The 16,788-nt window shown below is 41.0% G+C and overlaps 1 long non-coding RNA gene across 1 annotated transcript in view; it reads left to right on the top strand.

The window, feature by feature from the left end:
* LOC306651898 overlaps positions 1-16,788 on the top strand; it is a 317,192-nt gene that overhangs the window by 193,807 nt on the left and 106,597 nt on the right. The gene's annotated exons all lie outside the window — the stretch shown is intronic.

Genomic DNA, 16,788 nt, shown 5'->3' with positions numbered 1-16,788 from the left:
AACCCTTATCCATCTTGTTGAAGTAATTTGTGTTTCTCCCACTAGACTGTGAACTCCTTGAGGACAGAACTCTGTCTTATTCATCTTTGCATCCTCAGTGCCTAATTCTGGCTGGCCCAGAGTAAGACCTTGGTAAAACTATTCTGATCATCAGTGTGAGTCATTTTCATAATCATTTTCTCTCCCTCCTGACATTTGTGGCATTTGCTGTGTGGAACATTATCACAAACTTTGGCACTAAGTTATATTCCTTCTTTTGCTTATTGTTCTCAAATTATTTCATACACATAGCACTGGGCTCCCAAAATGACTTACATTCCATGAGAACAGGGCATTCTTGTATCTGTTTTTTTTATTCTGTGGGGTGCTTGGACACAAAGTAAGTTGTTAACAACAACAGTTTGATTATGAAATGGCGCTGTGCTATTGGTATGCCACCATCTCAGTGACATTGTATTGACATCATTTTGCCAGAGAAATAGGAAACTGAGCTCTAGTGGAAATGATCTATACTAGGGGATTCGCTTTTCCACTCAGCTGGTTATGATGGATTCCTGAGTACCAGCAAAATTGAACTTGCTGGATATTTGGACTTTCACCCAATGTTTATTCCATTTGGTGGGCATGAGCATCCTGATTATGCAAGCAATTATTCTAAACATTGTGGAGATTGATATGGCCCAGAAGATATTAGAGTGTGTGGTAAGCCATCAGGAGGTCAGTCTGGAGAGCTTTTGAGGGATTTGAACATTTAATGAATGAGTAGTTTTACAGATTATTGAATCAGAGTGTCCAAAGGCATTCCAGATCTTTATATATTTACAAATATGTATGGATCTTTTAAAGATCAAGTCTGTCATTATCAGTTTCTGTGCTGGATGTTGTCGGTATCCACTGTGACCCTGGAGGAGCCTGTGCTGGCAGGAGTAATGCTGTGGTATGCTCGGCTCTGCTGGATCTCCATAGAGGGGGGCTGGAATGCCTTGTGGAACAATACCCTGGGCTCCCGAGAGCAAAGAATGAAGGGCAGCCTAGTTTGATAACCACATTAAAGCACTACCAACATCTGTTCAAGCCAAAGACAACACTATCTCCAGGAATTAACCTTCTGAACCATTGAATCATTACCCTCAGCAGAGCGAAAGTTGGACAACAAGAGCCTATTTGTCAGTGGTTCCTCAGAGAGACGTGGTAAGCCATATTTTACTGCCAACAGCGTGAGAAGGACTGGCTCTGCTTTACACATTTTAAAGGCAGAATATATTTGTGTGGGAAACAAGCAGACAATGAATGTAAATAAACTTTTGATGATACCTTGCAACTTTCAGCATTTATTTCACTCCAGAACAAATGGGCCATGGAGCATTGCCCCGGAAAATAGTGTTTCCTGAATTTGTACCTAATGTTTCACACTGGTATTAATAAAACAGTAGGTGTCAATCAGGAGAGTAGGAACAGTACGAAAGATGCACTTCACATGTGTACTAAGAGGAAATAAAAACAACCTTTTATTGGAAGTAAATAAAGGTAATAGTAGCTAGTTAAATGAGCTCTGTGAAGCCACATCAGATGGAGAAGGAGGCAGGAAGGATGATGGGAGGGGAACTCTAATAAAATGAAAGTTTTAGTACAGAAGTAAGCATAGAATGCTTGTCCTCAGGATTTTAGAAGAATGCTGAAATTCAGCTGTATTTCTTGGGATAAAGACTGGCTGCAACTTCACTAGGATGGGTTTGAGCCTTGAACCACACCAATAGAAACATCCATCTCCAATTTTATATTCTTAATCGCATCAACCATCCTTAATGGACATGAGACCTTTTTTTCCAGATCTTCCCTTGGAAGAGTGAGGCTGAACTGAGCTTTGTCTTTAGATTAGTGCCTGGAGTATATGTATTTTATTCCGTAACACATATAGTAATTACCATATATACTGCCTTTAAAGATAAAAGTTGATACTGCGTAGTGACAGCTGTAATCACTATAAAACATTCTCTTTTTGATGATTCAAAGTGTGTAGATTATATATACTGTACTCAGCATGTATATATATGGAAATGTATATATGTACGTATAAAGTATATACACTTATTTTTGTCAACTAAAGTAAGGCAGAGTGGACTGCCAGTATCATGGCTTTCTCCATTTGCTTTCCTAGAAGTCATTAGGTCTGTAATACTGTGGGTGGCTTCAGAGATGAATGCCATTGTGAGCTGCCTTGCTAATGCTCATGCAGTACACCTGGGTGGGTGGTATGACATCTTTGAGTCAATACAAAATGGTGTGACACTGTGTTGGATCTGGACAAAGCAGAGTGCCCTGGGAGGTAACACCCTCACGATCACCTTTACAAGTTTGGAGGTCGTTTTAGTTCTACTCCCTCAACTAGATCTGGGTAGCAGATTATAATGATAGAAAATATAACTAAGTTACAGGGGACCTGGCACACAGCAGGAATTTAATCAATGTATTTGAGTGAATGAAATAAAATTTTGTACGTAGAATGCTTTTGCTCAGCAGTTCTGCCAACATGATCCATGAACCATGGGGGTCCCCAAGATCCTTCCAGGGGGTTTGTGAGGCAAAAACCATTTTTATAATAATGCTAACACACCATTGGCCTTTTGGGATGCTGACATTTGCACTGAAGGTGTAGAAGCACTGGTGGATGACGCTGCTGGCCTGTTAGCATCGAACAAGGCAGTGGCGCCAAGCCGTACTAGCAGTCATTGTATTCTTTACTGCCAAGCACTCGGAAAAAACAAAGACCAGTTTCATACGAGAATGGCCTTGCTGAGGCAGTCAAAAATATTAATTTTATTAAATCTCAACCCTTAAGTACTTGTGCATAAATCACTCGTGCTACACACGCAAGTGTGAGGAGTGTCTGAGAAAGAGCACTTGTGTTGTCGTTGGAATTGCATGGTCAACTAGACACTTTTTTTCATGGAAGATTTTTTTCTTTTTTTACTTAAAAGGGCCACTGACAGACAAACTCTGGGAATTCAGACTTGGGTATTTGACATTTTCTTCAAAAATGAGCAAAGTGAGCTGTCATTTCGAGGAAAACAGCTGATAAGTATTTGTGACCAATGGTGGAATTTGAGCTTTCTAGCAAAAATTTGAATTTTGGAAAACTTGTATCCACCACTGTGAACTTGATGGGTTCCCAATATTTAAAGACTTTTCTGATAAGACTGGTGATGCTACAAATGTGATCTTTTGAATTTTACATAAAGTGTAAATATTTGGAAGATTTTCACAATTCAGAAATCATTTTTTTTACTTATTACAACAGCTTTCTTGAGATGCACAGAGTATACCCTACACCTGTTTAAAGTGTACAATTCCATGTTTTTTTGTGTATACAAAGATACATACAATTATCACCACAGTCAATTTTTGTCACTTCAAAAAGAAACCCCAGGACCAAATTGTGTTATGTGCATATACAAATATCTTACAAAGAATACCACTACTATGTATAATTATAACATGCCAATAAAAATTACTTTAAAAAACCCTGTACACTTTACTGATCACCTCCCTGTCCTTCCATCTCTGTCCCCCAATCTGTAGCTCTAGATTACCAGTAATCTACTTTCTGTGTCTATAGCATGTTCCATTTTCTGTTTTTATGGTTGAATTACATTCCATTGTATGGAGACTGGAGACTGCATTTTATTCATCCATTCAACCAGTGAGTGATTATAGTTGTTCCTCAGTTCCTCAGGTTCTTTATCAAAGGACTTAACTGACCTCAAATGTACACTGTGTAGTTCAACCTGCAATGATCACACCATGCAGATCATTTTCAGAATTTTTTCTTGCTATTATTCCCTAAACAACACAGTATACCATCTACTTCCATGGTATTCACTTTGTATTAGGTATTATAAGTGATCTGGGGATGACTTAAAAGTATCCAGGAGTAAGTGCCAGAAACTAATACTCTTGAAATGATCAATGCATAATGTTACATCATGTGCAAGTCAGAGAGCAATTCAAAATATAAGATAGATCAATGGATTTTGGTATAACACAGTATGTAAAGGCATTGATACAGTTTCAAACACTGAACATATTGCAGTTAACCTTACAAAACTATCACTTGTGGAGTTGATTGTTCAGTATCAAAGAAGAATGTTCACTATTATCTGAAAAGGCAATTAAAACAATATCTCCTTTTCCAAACATATCTGCATGAGACCAGACTTTTTACACATACATCAGTGATAACCATGTATTGTAACAGATTGAAATCAGAAGCAGAGATGAGAATCCAGCTGTTTTCCATTTAGCCAGACATTAAAAAGATAAGCAAAAATGTAAAAGAAGGTCATTCTTACATTTTTGTTTTAAAAAATAGTTAATTTTCATAGATTATGGTATGTTAGCCTATAAAGGTTTATTGTTATTTTAAGCAAATTAATGAATACATTTTAAATTTGTTTTAATTTTGAGTATTGTACATATAGGTATAATCCACACAAACACAACCTGTTTGAAATCATCAATAATGGTTAACAGTGTACAGGGGAGCTGGCCTCCGTGGCACATGCCTGTAATCCCAGCAGCTTGGGAGGCTGAGGCAGGAGGATCACAAGTTCAAAGCCAGCCTCGGCAACAGTGAGGCACTAAGCAACTCAGTGAGACCCTGTCTCTAAATAAAATACAAAATAGGGCTGGGGATGTGGCTCAGTGGTCCAGTGCCACCAAGTTCAATCCCTGGTATTCCCCCCCAAAAAAGTGTCTAGGGCACCTAGAGACCAGAAAGTTTGGTGACTGCTACTCTTGTCCAGTGGTTCTCGAGGACTGGCCCCTAGATTATCATAACCACTGCGACCATATTGCCTGGAATTTGTTAGAAACACCAATTCTCTGATCCCATCCAAACCTAGTGAATCAGAAACTTGGGGGAGGGGCAGTGGGAGTGAGCCCTTCTAATCAGCTCTCCAGGTGATTGTGATACACGCTCAACTTTAAGAACTAGGGCCCGAATCTAGCCTAAAGAGGCTGGAGTTGCCAAACCCTGGGCCCACCTTACAGACCAGTGTACAGATTCGTCTTAAGGACTGATAACTTGGGACAGTAGGTGTTACAGTTTGGATATGAGGTGTCTCCCAGAAGCTCTTATGTTAATGCAGGAATATTCAGAGGTAAAATGATTGAATTGTGAGAACTGTAACCTGATCAGTTCATCCTAGTGTGACTGTAGTCAGGTGGCGCTGGAGGAGGTGTGTCACTGGGGGCGTGTCCTGGAAGGGTGCATCTTCTCTATGGCTCCTACCCCCTACTTCCTAACTCCACGCCCCAGGAGCAGAGGCCGGTTTTCCACTGTGCGCTTCCCCCACAATGTGCTGCCTCACTTGGTCCAGAGCAATGGAGTCAGCATGTAAGGACTGAATGTTTGAAACTGTGAGCCCTGAATGAACTTTTCCTCCAAGTTGTTCTTTTTGGGTATTTGGGGCACAGGGATGAAAGAGCCAACTAAAACAGTGGGGGAGTTATCTTCCCTAGCCAAGTGTTGCAAACTGGCAATTGCTTTGCATTAATTTGCTTTGCTTTGGGTAGATATCCTGTGTGTTTCCCCTGTCCCCAGCACCACTTACACCACAAGTTATTTTGGTGAGCACCACAATGCCCTGCCTCTATTCCTGAGATGTAACAAAATCCTGAGGCCCAGGAGCTGCCCCAGCACTCCATTTCCTCAGCTTTGGTGTCCCTGTTACCATGTACAGCTTGAGTCCACTCTGAGGACCTCACTTTTCAAATTCTCCGTGCCGTGGACTGCAGGGTTTCACCTTGGTTTCCCCTCGTCAGTCGCATACCCAGCTCTCTACTACAGTAACCTGAGTGTCATCCTTGACTCTTTCCTCTCTTCCACACTGGGCAGTTAACAAAGCCTGCATATCCTGCTTCCTATTAGGGAGTCAGCAGAGCAGAGCCATTAAGTTTGTGGCTTTTGAGGTCAGATGTCTGGGTTCAGATTCCACCTGCACTAATTTCTTTTTCAAGTTTCCAAAAAATTTTTAACTCATACATAAAAATGGTACTTATTTGTGGGATACCATGTGATGTCTGGATGTATGTATACATTGTATAATGTTTAAATTAGGCTAAACATCTATCTCCTAAAACATTCATCCTTTCTTTATGGTGAAAACTTTGAAAATCCTTTCTGCCAACCTTTTGAAATATGTGATACGTGAGTGTTATCTATGGTCAACCTACTGTCCATAGTAAGGTTGCTGCAGAACTTCTTGCTCCTATCTTGCTGTAACTCAGTACCCATGGGCCAGCCTCTCCCCAGCCCTCCCTGCCCTCATCTCTCCCCAGTCTCTTATAACCACCTTCTACTCTCAATTTGTATGAAATCTTTTTATTTTTTGGGGGGGGTGGGAGGGTGGTACCGGGGATTGAACTCAGGGGCATTTGCCCACTGAGCCACATCCCAGTCCTATTTTGTATTTTATTTAGATACAGGGTCTCGCTGAGTTGCTTAGAGCACCTTGCTTTTGCTTTTGCTGAGGCTGGCTTTGAACTTGCGATCCTCCTGCCTCAGCCTCTGGAGCCACTGGGATTACAGGCGTGCCGGCCAGAGGATCTATTTCACTGGGTAATCTCTTCCAGGCTCTGCTGCTGCACCAGGGTGTATAGTGGTAAGCCAGCAGAGCATTAGTTCAAGCTCTAATGGGCTCTCATGTAATCTAGTGCCAACTCTCTCTTTGCCTGTCTTCCTTTCTTTTGCTCTGACTCCTTCCAGATCATTCCACATCCATCCAATGGAGGAATCTTTTCTTTTTTAAATATATTTTTAGTTGTAGATGGACACAATACCTTTCTTTCATTTATTTATTTTTATGTGGTGCTGAGGATCAAACCCAGTGCCTCATACATGCTAGGCAAGTGCTCTACCACTGAGCCACAACCCCAGTCTTGTAGAGGAATCTTTTCTGAACATGAATCAGAACATGTTGTTCTTTTACCAAAAGTCCTTCAGCCTGCCTCCATTACATACAGGATCAGGTTCAGCTGTTTTGTCGTGGCTTCTCATTGGGAACAGCCTCTCCTGCGTCCTCTGTGACCTAGCGTCTGCCTTAGCCATGCTGTCTCGTCCTTATGGATTCTCTACCCTGTCTTCTCATTGCACTCTTGCTCTCCCTGTTAAAGTGTCCTACTTTCATTGCACTGATCTCTTTACAACCTGTCTGTCCAAATGGACTGTGATATTCTTAAGGACAGAGACTATATACTAGTCACATCTGTGTTTCCAGGGTCCTCTGCAAAAATCAGCAGAGAGAAGGGTTCAGAATGTTCATGGAATGCATGAATGAATTAACAAATGAGCAGCTCTGTCAGGCCCCTTCTCATTTAAATTATACCCCAGAACTTACGTGGTATTTTCTTGTGTGTATATTCTCTTGGGGTTAGCCCAGTCACTAAAGTCATGTGGTGCAGGGCTTCTGATCTTGTCTCTGAAGTAGAAGCTTCTGAGGAGATTGTTACAATGCAAATTCATGGGCCTTCTCCTCTGGGAAATGTAATTCATAATGTCTGAGGAAGGGCTCCAAATCTAGGCTTTAAAAAGCACCCCCCATGGTTAGTGATGATCAGCCAAGTTTGGGGCTCGCAGATTTTAAAGAGTTCAGCAACTCCCTTGTACTGATGGTGAATGTGGGACCCGGAGAGGAAATGGTTTCCTTCAAGGTCACACAGCTTGTCAGAGGAAGGGCTGGGATCTGCCACACATGTCCCCATCCTCACTTCACCTAGAACAAGTCTCCTTTGACCTGCTTTCTATTTTGGAGTTCAGCAAAAGAGGGCGTGGTTTTGTTTTTCGTTGAAGACCCCCCCGCACAGGCCTATGGACAGGCAGTGGGTGCGGTGGAGTTGGTGGGAGCAGGGGGCCTGGATTCCTCCTGCCTTTGTTGCCAGGAGGCTGTGTGATTGGGGCAAGTCCTTTCCCCGCTTTGGTTCTGGGTTTCTTCAGTTGCAGAAGGGACATAATTAGGCCTGCCCTGCTTAATGGGCAAGGCTCCTGTTTGCAGAATGTATTTATTTTCTCCCTGGTGCCAAGCACAGTGCCTTGCCTATAGCAGCATCACCAATAAATGCTTAGGGAATGAATAAATGGAAGTGTTTTGGAAATGAGAAAGTGTTCTGTGAATGTAAGCTATGATTAATAATAAATTCAAAAGGCGGCGGCTCCAGTCGCTTGGCCTTATTGGTAACTTGATGCAAAATGGCTCCTCACAGAATGAACCAAAGCACCTTGACAGACCTTTGTTTTGGAATATAAGAAAAGGACAACTTGCACTGACCAGTCATGTCTACAAGATGTCAAAAGAGCCAGCTAATTTGGTCGATTCATTGAAAAAGCAAGGCCAACGGTATTGGGCTTTGTGCTTCAAAGGAAGCTAAGTGGCTCGGAGCCTTTTCCATTGCTGCTCGTTGGCTTGGCATTATGTACACACAGCTATCCTTTCAGTTTTCACAAAATGGCTTATTTTCGTTTTTGAAATGGCAGCCACGTGGGAGCCCCTGGTTGCTGTGGAGAAGACAGGGAGAGGCCCAGCTGGTTGACAGCCACTGGGCTCCTTGAGCCCTCCGCTTTGCCTTGGCTGCTGTTGGGAGGTGGGAGTCCAAGGTTTTTATAGTTCCTCTCTCGAATTAGTGCCCGCAGACTCTACAGCTATGAACATGCAATTAGTCTTTGTTTGGGCACAAAAGGGAGCTTGACCCTTGCCCGTCTTTGATTGGCATGTACAACTCTTGTAGCTACTTACCTAAGGCTCTCTCCAAGGAGCACAGCGTCTTGTTCCTGCACCTGCCTTCAGCTTTTCTCTTTTGTGACTTCTTTCACATAATATTCGGCCCAACTCGCAGCAAGATTGCAGGGAGGAAGGCATCATGCAGGCACAGTAAGATTTCCTGTTTTTCAGGGAGGTGGGGAGTGGGTGGGAGGGAGGGAGGGAGGGAGGTTTGAATCTATAATCTGAGTTTTGGGTAATTGCTGAGCCCCAAAACACTTAGCAGGAGCCCAAAGAACTGGTTTCTCTTAATAAATGAACACTTTGCTTGCTTTCAAAAGCAGACCTCCCCTGTCATGGAAAACAAGCTGCATGCACAAAGCTTTGCATTTCTTTCCCAGCTCACCTGCTTTCCTACCAACATAGAAAACTTGGTTGTTTTTTGAAAGACAATTGCTACGAAGGACATGCTATTATTGTGGTCAGAAAATTTCTCTTGAAACAGCGCTTTCTGAGATACTAGGAGAGTGTTTATCAGCAGCCTGAATGAGTTAAATACTGTGGCCGTGGATTGCATTTTCCAGACATGTTTTTAGGAACTTGATTTGTTTTTAGAATACCCTCATTTCTTATTACCCATGCCTAAATGAACCATGCTGTATTAGAAAAACTACTCAGCTACGGCACTTGGACAGAAACTCCAAAGCATGTCTGGTTTGAACTAAAAATCATCTCAAAACCCCAAATCTGCAGAGAATATTTAATAAAAGACAAAACAATAACAGCTTCTCTTTTTGAAGTACCCATTGAGGTTCAGCCATGGTACTGGCTGCTTTTTCCATTTTTTTCTCTTATCCCCCAAATAGCCCTTCATGTTGGGTTTTATCTTCTCTATTTTGTAGATGAGAAAATTGGTGTTTAGACATACAAAGGTCTTGACCACATCTGTTCAGTTGCTGAGAGGCAGGACAGGGGAAACCAGGCCTTTCTGTTCCTCCATGGCATGCCATGGAGAGGCTATTTGTTTATTTTTGAAATATACATAACTAGATATTACATAGTCAAAAGAGTATTATCTTTCAAAGTAATCACCTTGCCACCATTGAGGATATTCAGAAGAAATGACTTCCAGTTCTAGAGATGTTGTAAAACAACTCTTTCTTCCCCAAATGGTCTTAACCACATGATGAACATAGGTGTGTACATTTTCCAAGTGACCATCTTTCAGGGACCAGCCCTCCTCTGGATATCTGTGCTCTGCCCAGCTGAGGGGGTCATGGAATGGTAGTAGAGGTTTGCCCTTTGGCATCACACTTCCTGTGTTTGAACCCTGGCTATACCATTTTATTGGCTATGTGGCTTTGGGTAAGTTAGTTAACCCCTCTGATCCTAGTTTTCTTGTCATAAAATGAGGATAATGGTAATATCTACCCCCCCCCAAAAGATTGCCATATGGATTAAGTGATAATATACATAGTATTCTAGGTACATAGTAAGTGCTCAATGAATGTTAGTTTTGCCGGCTGGTGATGTTACTCAGTGATAGAGCACTTGTCTAACATGTGTAAGGTCCTGGGTTCAATGCCGAGCACTACAGAAAACAACAAAAGTTCATTTCCTATTCTCGCACCTTCTGGTGATATGTTTGGTGAAACAAAATCTTTCTTTTTGTAGTCATGCCTCATCTCTTCTGTGATTCATAGGTTTGTCCTGGAATGTCCTTTTAGATAATATTATCAGTGGTTTTCAAATTTCTTCTTAACAGTAGAACTTATAGTTCAAAGGAAAACAAGTGGAACCTCAGTAACTATAATAGCCCAAGTAGAGCTGCTGTAGTTTAAGTGGGTGGGTCAGGGTGGGTGGAAGCAGGACTCGAGCTTTCAGGGCCCCTCTGCCCCCTCAGCTGAATTGTGTTGTCACCACATGGGTTTCAAGGGAAGTCCTAGCCAAACTTTAAGGCTCCACTTAAATGCCAAAACCTCCACGTCTGCCAGAAATAGACAGCCAGAAACCTCTTCTTTTCCAAATCTCCATGGGCATGCATGCCTCACTATAGCATTTAACAAATTTTCCATCATATGAGAATTATTTTCATCTATACCTAATCTTTACATGAAGTCCTTTGGGGACAGGGCCCACGGCTTAATTATCTCTGTCTCTCCCACAGTGCCTAACACTGTGATATGTACATAGGAAGCTCTCAATTACTGCTTATTGGATTGTTAAATAAATCCAAATCATATTAAGGTCTAGGAAAGTAAGAGAAAGATTCCTAATAAAATGTACTCTATTTTTTTTGAAGTTGTCCTCTTTAAAAAGTAACTTGAGACCCTTCACAAATCCAGACCTCCTTAACTGATGTCATCCTGGCATGATGTGCTTGCCTGATTTCTTAAGCAAATAGAGCCTTTCTAATCCTCCTCTGGCCCTTTCTCCATCGTTTGAAGGAAAAGGAGGCAGAAAACCCATCTTCCACACAGTTAATACCTCAAAATATGCAAACAATTCAAAAACCTTTAGACTAGGTACTAATGACATGCCTACAGTAAAAAAACAGATGTATGCAGGAGGGATGTCGATAAACATGTTTTACAAAATCAACATTAGGAACTTTTATCTAGAATCACAGAAATGCTATAAATGGGAAAAATTAAGGGGAAATAATTGAAAATATCTCTGAAAATATACAAGTGAGAGAAAACAAGAGAGAATAGCAGGAAAATGTAAGAAATTCAGGCCAATCTTTCTTCTATGTGAATATGCTTCAGTAACTAATTAAGCCTCAGCCTAGTAAGACACAAAGAAGAAAGACTTATCAAATGCCATAGTACTTCCGTGGGAGAATATTAAAGCATTTGAAGTCTTATACATTAAACTTGATATATTATGCACAGATATATAAGATGCAGAGAAAACCTTATTGTGCATTCCATAAATGTAAGTAAAGTAGGATGCACAGCTTATTAATGTCTACATTACTCCTTTGCACATGGTGGTGGTTAAAGACTGATCATGAGAGATGCTGGTAAGGCTTTCCTTGGGTTTAAGATAGGATGATGTCAGTATTTGGAGGGATGAGTCCTGCTGTGTTTACTTTTACAAGGATTAGTCCAGTTATTTCATGATTATTCTACATTCAATTTTTCACTAATGAGAAAAGGGGGGAAAGCAGAGCTCTAATGATGGTGGCAAGCCCTCTTTCAAGGTCACATAGAAGACTTCATATTGTGCATTTGGGATGAAACTTGGGCTGGTACACCTTTCACTTTGGCCAGCATCAAGCGGGAACTTTAAGGCTTTTCAGCCTTATGAAACAGGAAGCCTCAAAGAAATCCAGGATGACAAATTCCATGCAAATTCCATGCATTTTAAGGGAGGGGGTTGTGCATTTGTGCACAGGATGAAGCTGCTGATGCCGATGAGAGAACAGCAGAAAAAGCAGGAACTTTGGTTTTTGTTTTGTTTTGGTAGCAGGGATTGAACAAAGGGGTAATTAACCACTGAGCCACATCCCCTTTTTATATTTTATTCAGATACAGGGTCCTTGTTGAGGTTGACCTTGAACTCATGATCCTCCTGCCTCAGCCTCCCAAGCCACTGGGATTACAGGTGTGTACCACCAGCCCAGCAAAAAAGGCAGAAACTTTGAAGGTAGCAACAGAGACAACATGTTTGCTTAATGTTTATTTCTGCTGATGGAAAACTTGTTAAGTTTAGGGAGCAAAGGCAGCAGAACAGTTGTCCTTGGATCAAAATTTTTTTTGGATACCAAGGATTAAACCTAGGAGCTCTTTACCACTGAGCCTTTTTTACTCTTTATTTTGAGACAGGGCCTCACTAAGTTGCTGAGGGTGGCCTTGAACTTGCATTCCTCCTGCCTCAGTCTCTGAGTTCCTGGGATTACAGGTGTGCACCACTGTGCCTGGTGGATCAAATTTTTTGTTGTTGTTAATATTTTTTTTAGTTGTAGATGGACCTTTATTTTATTTATTTATTTCTATGTGGTGCGGAGGATCAAATACAGTGCCTCACATATACCATACAAGTGCTCTACCACTGAGCCACAACCTCAGCCCTCAAACTTTTAAAATATCACCAACTGATCATCTTTCTTGAAATTCTTCTCAAAGATCCTTGGGTGAATTTCCCCACAGGAGACCTTCGGAATCTATGACCTCAATAGTGTTCCTTCCCCTCTGGATTTATTGCAGCAAATGCAAGGAGAAATTATAAGGCTGGATGAGGGCAGGGGATCTGTGCATTCTATATATAACAACAGATTAAATATGATTTTATTGGTTGGGTTCTGTGTGACCTGTTTTTTTTTTTTTTTTTTTTTTTTTTTTTTTTTTTGTGGTACTGGGGATCGAACCCAGGGCCTTGTGCTTGCAAGGCAAGCACTCTACCAACTGAGCTATCTCCCCAGCCCCTCTGTGTGACCTGTTAAGCCCATGTTGCACATACACTTTTGAAAACATTTCTGTGCAGCAAGACACCATTTGTTGTTTGTGGTTGTCTCCGCAAGAAGTTTGCCATTCTGGCCTTTCTCCACAAATTTGACCTTCTGGGGCACCATTGGTCCTTATCTTCAGTGTGGCCACACTTTGGTGTGTCATACTTGTGAGTTGGGTTTCAAGTAATTTGTTCCTACTGATAAGTACGGATCTGAAGTTTGCAAATGATTGCCTGTTTTAGTAAATTAGACGAGTTCAAGTTTTTTCTTATAACAGTGTTGCTTTTATTCACTTATATTCTAAAATGTTTGCCTGATCAGGAGAGAATGAAGTGGGAACTTGCACACCCTCTGGGAGCTGGCCCTATATTGAGCTTCCTCTATCATATGTGTCCCTATGGATACAAGGCTGAGGACTGCCACGCTGTTCCACAGTTGGTGTGAGAAACTCAGATATGAATTGGAACCTCTTTCTGGGAGCATAATCTTACCCCCAGGCCTGCTTACTTAGCCACCCTACAACTTCAACAACTCCTAGAGAAATCGAGAGTTTACACTAAGTAGGGTTAATTTTATTCTTTCAAATCTACTTAGAGGGCAGAATTACTGAGGCCATTCATTTGTTTACTCACTCAGCAAACACATACTGAGGAGAGAGAATTTGCACCTGGTGACGCTTATAAAGTTGAGTTGGATCTTATTGGTTGAGTGGAGGGCTTCGCACGAGCAAGGACAGGTGGGGAAAATATATTTTCACAGAAGAAAAACAATTCAGGACTGGGGTTGAGGCTCAGTGGTAGAGTACTTGCCTAGCACATGTGAGGCACTGGGTTCAGTTCTCAGCACCATGTAAAAATAAATAAAATAAAGGCACTGTGTCCATCTGCAACTAAAATAAATATTTAAAAATAAACAATTTAGAGCCAGGGAAGGCCAGGAAATTTGGAGAGATCTTGGGACATGTAGCTGGATATTTTGGAAGGATCCAGCAAGGTGCCTGAGGGACCTACCTCATCCCCCAGTACATTAGAACTCAGACATGCCTGCCTATGTTTCCACTGTGTGATGTGCGTCGATCTGTCATAGGAGGCACTCAATAAATTCCAGCTGAACGCGACTGAATATGGGGCTCTTTATCACATGGAAAAACTGACAGCGGCCCTAGCACAGTTTTGCCTGGCAGACCTCTGACTCTTGTACAGGGTGCCATTTTTCCACACTTAAAAAGTTGAGATGTAATTCATATCATGCCATAAAACTCCCTCATTTAAAATGTGAACTTCATTGTTTTTCATTTCACTCACAAAGTTGGGGTAAGCTTCACAATCCAATTCTTGAACATTTTTATCCCAAAAGAAACCCTGTGCTCATTAGCAGTCACTGTTCATTTCCCTCCCCCAATCCCCCAGGCAACCACTAATCTTTCAGTTTCTGTAGATTTACATATTCTGAATGTTGCATGTAAACAGAATTGTATAATACAAAGACTCTGTGTAGGACTTCTTCTGCTTAGCTTGTTTTCAAGGTTCATCCATGTTGTTGCATATATCAATACTTCATTACTTTTTGTTGCTGAATAATGGTCCATTGCATGGACATATCACATTTGGTTTATCTATGAGTTCATGGATGCCCGGGTTGTTTCCACATTTTGGTTAACATGAAGAATGGTGGTAGAAACATTCATGTACAAGTTTGCATGTGAACATATGTTTTCATTTCCCTTGGGTATACACTTGGGAGTGGGATTGCTTGGTCCTCTGATAACTCTGTGCTTAACTGCCAAATTGTATTCCAAAGTGGCAGTAGCATTTTATACTCCTACCAAAATGTGTAATGGTTTCCATTTCTCTACATCCTTACCAATATGTGTTACTGTTGTTTTTATTACAGCCTTCCTAATAGGTATGAAATGATATCTCATTGTGGGTTTTATTAATTTATTTATTTTGCAGTGCTTGGGGTCATACAGGGGCATATGCTCTGCCTCTGAGCTGTATCCTCAGCCCTCATTGTGATTTTGATTGGCATTTTCCTATTGACTAATGCTGTTGAACTTCATGTGTTTATTGGTCATTTATATATTTTCTTTTTAAAAAAAAAGTCTAATTGGATTTTTTGTCCACTTTTTAGTTGGGTTATTTATATTTTTATTGTTGAGTTATAAAAGTTCCTTATGTATTCTGGATACTACATTCTTATTAGATACATGATTTGCAAATAGTTTGAGTCTCTGTTGACTTCACTTTCTTCCCTTTGTTTTTTTTTTTTATTTGTTTGTTTTTGTTTTGTTTTGGTAGTGCTGGGGATGGAACCCAGGGTCTCACACAGGCTAGGCAAGCATTCTACCACTGAGCTATATCATAACCCTACTTTTCACTTTCTTGGTAGTGCCTTTTGAAGCCCCAAAGTGTTGCATTTTACAAGGTGCAATTGGTCTGGTTTTTTTTTTTTTTTTTTTTTTTTTTCTCTTGGCTACTAATGGGGACAGTGCTATTTTAAATGAAAGAAGAGCACATGGAAGTAGCCACTGGCCACTGGGGTCTGCTAAGTGTTAACATGTGGCTGGAATTCTAAGGCTGGAAAGACAGAATTATCTTTAATCCTATTACTGGATTTAGATAATGTTTTAGAATTAGATAATCATTACCTACTGCCAACAATTCTGTTGTTAACATGGTATAGATAGGGTCCTGGACAGAATGAAAAGAGTCACCTCTGGGGTCTCTATTTTCAATGCCCTCCCACTGCAGGAATAGAGACGGGACTTGGTGGTTGGACAAGAGCAAGGGCATTTTGCTGCACTTAAAATCAGCTTTGAACTCAAGGGCTGAGTTCTAATTCACTGTCTAAACCTTTGACCTTGATTTGAATCAAATTTCCATTTGAAAATAAAGTGGGACTCCATTAGTAAGATTCTAAACAACATTTTCAATTATGGAAATGGTTAAAAATGGAACAGTTTCAAAACCAAGAGAAAGCTATTGGTAACACTTACCTTGGGATCCTGCTATATATAAAATAATGAAACAAATTTGAATTTTTTTAAAGCAAGAAAATTCATGGTTGTGGTGAGTGGGTTCTCATTGCCGCAGTTTGCTTTTGATGCTCTCTGGGTGTCTGAGCACTTCACTCACAGGATCTTCTACTCTCAGAAGGAATCTTACAAGTCATCTAATCTAAACCCCCGCCCCCTTTCCAAATCTACTCTCCAACAATGAGTGGAATGTGGCAGAGAAAATGTCAGTAAGAACCACAAGGGAATTGGGCAGCTTAAGGATGGTGTGCCTGCTTCAGAAAGGACAGATGCTGAAGGAAGGGAAAGAGGTAAAGTGGGGAAGGGGGATTGAAAACAAAATACATCATGTTTGCAAAGTGTAAAGAAGGCCAGCTTTTGAGATTTGTAAATGCCTGTGAAATGACATTTATATTGCCAAATTCCTCCCGGTTACATTTAATCATTCCCTTCTCTGTGGTCCTGTCTCATTTTATGGCAGGTTCTATTCTGGTACTGATCACTGTCTATTTCATGATGTGATTATTTGTGAATATCCCTGTGTGCCCCTTTAGAATAGGAATTCC

Source organism: Sciurus vulgaris (assembly GCF_902686455.1).
Source record: "Sciurus vulgaris genome assembly, chromosome: X".
NCBI classification, from domain to species: Eukaryota; Metazoa; Chordata; class Mammalia; order Rodentia; family Sciuridae; genus Sciurus; species Sciurus vulgaris.
The sequence above is the reverse complement of the archived record's forward strand: the minus strand, read 5'-3'. Positions and strand labels throughout refer to the sequence as shown.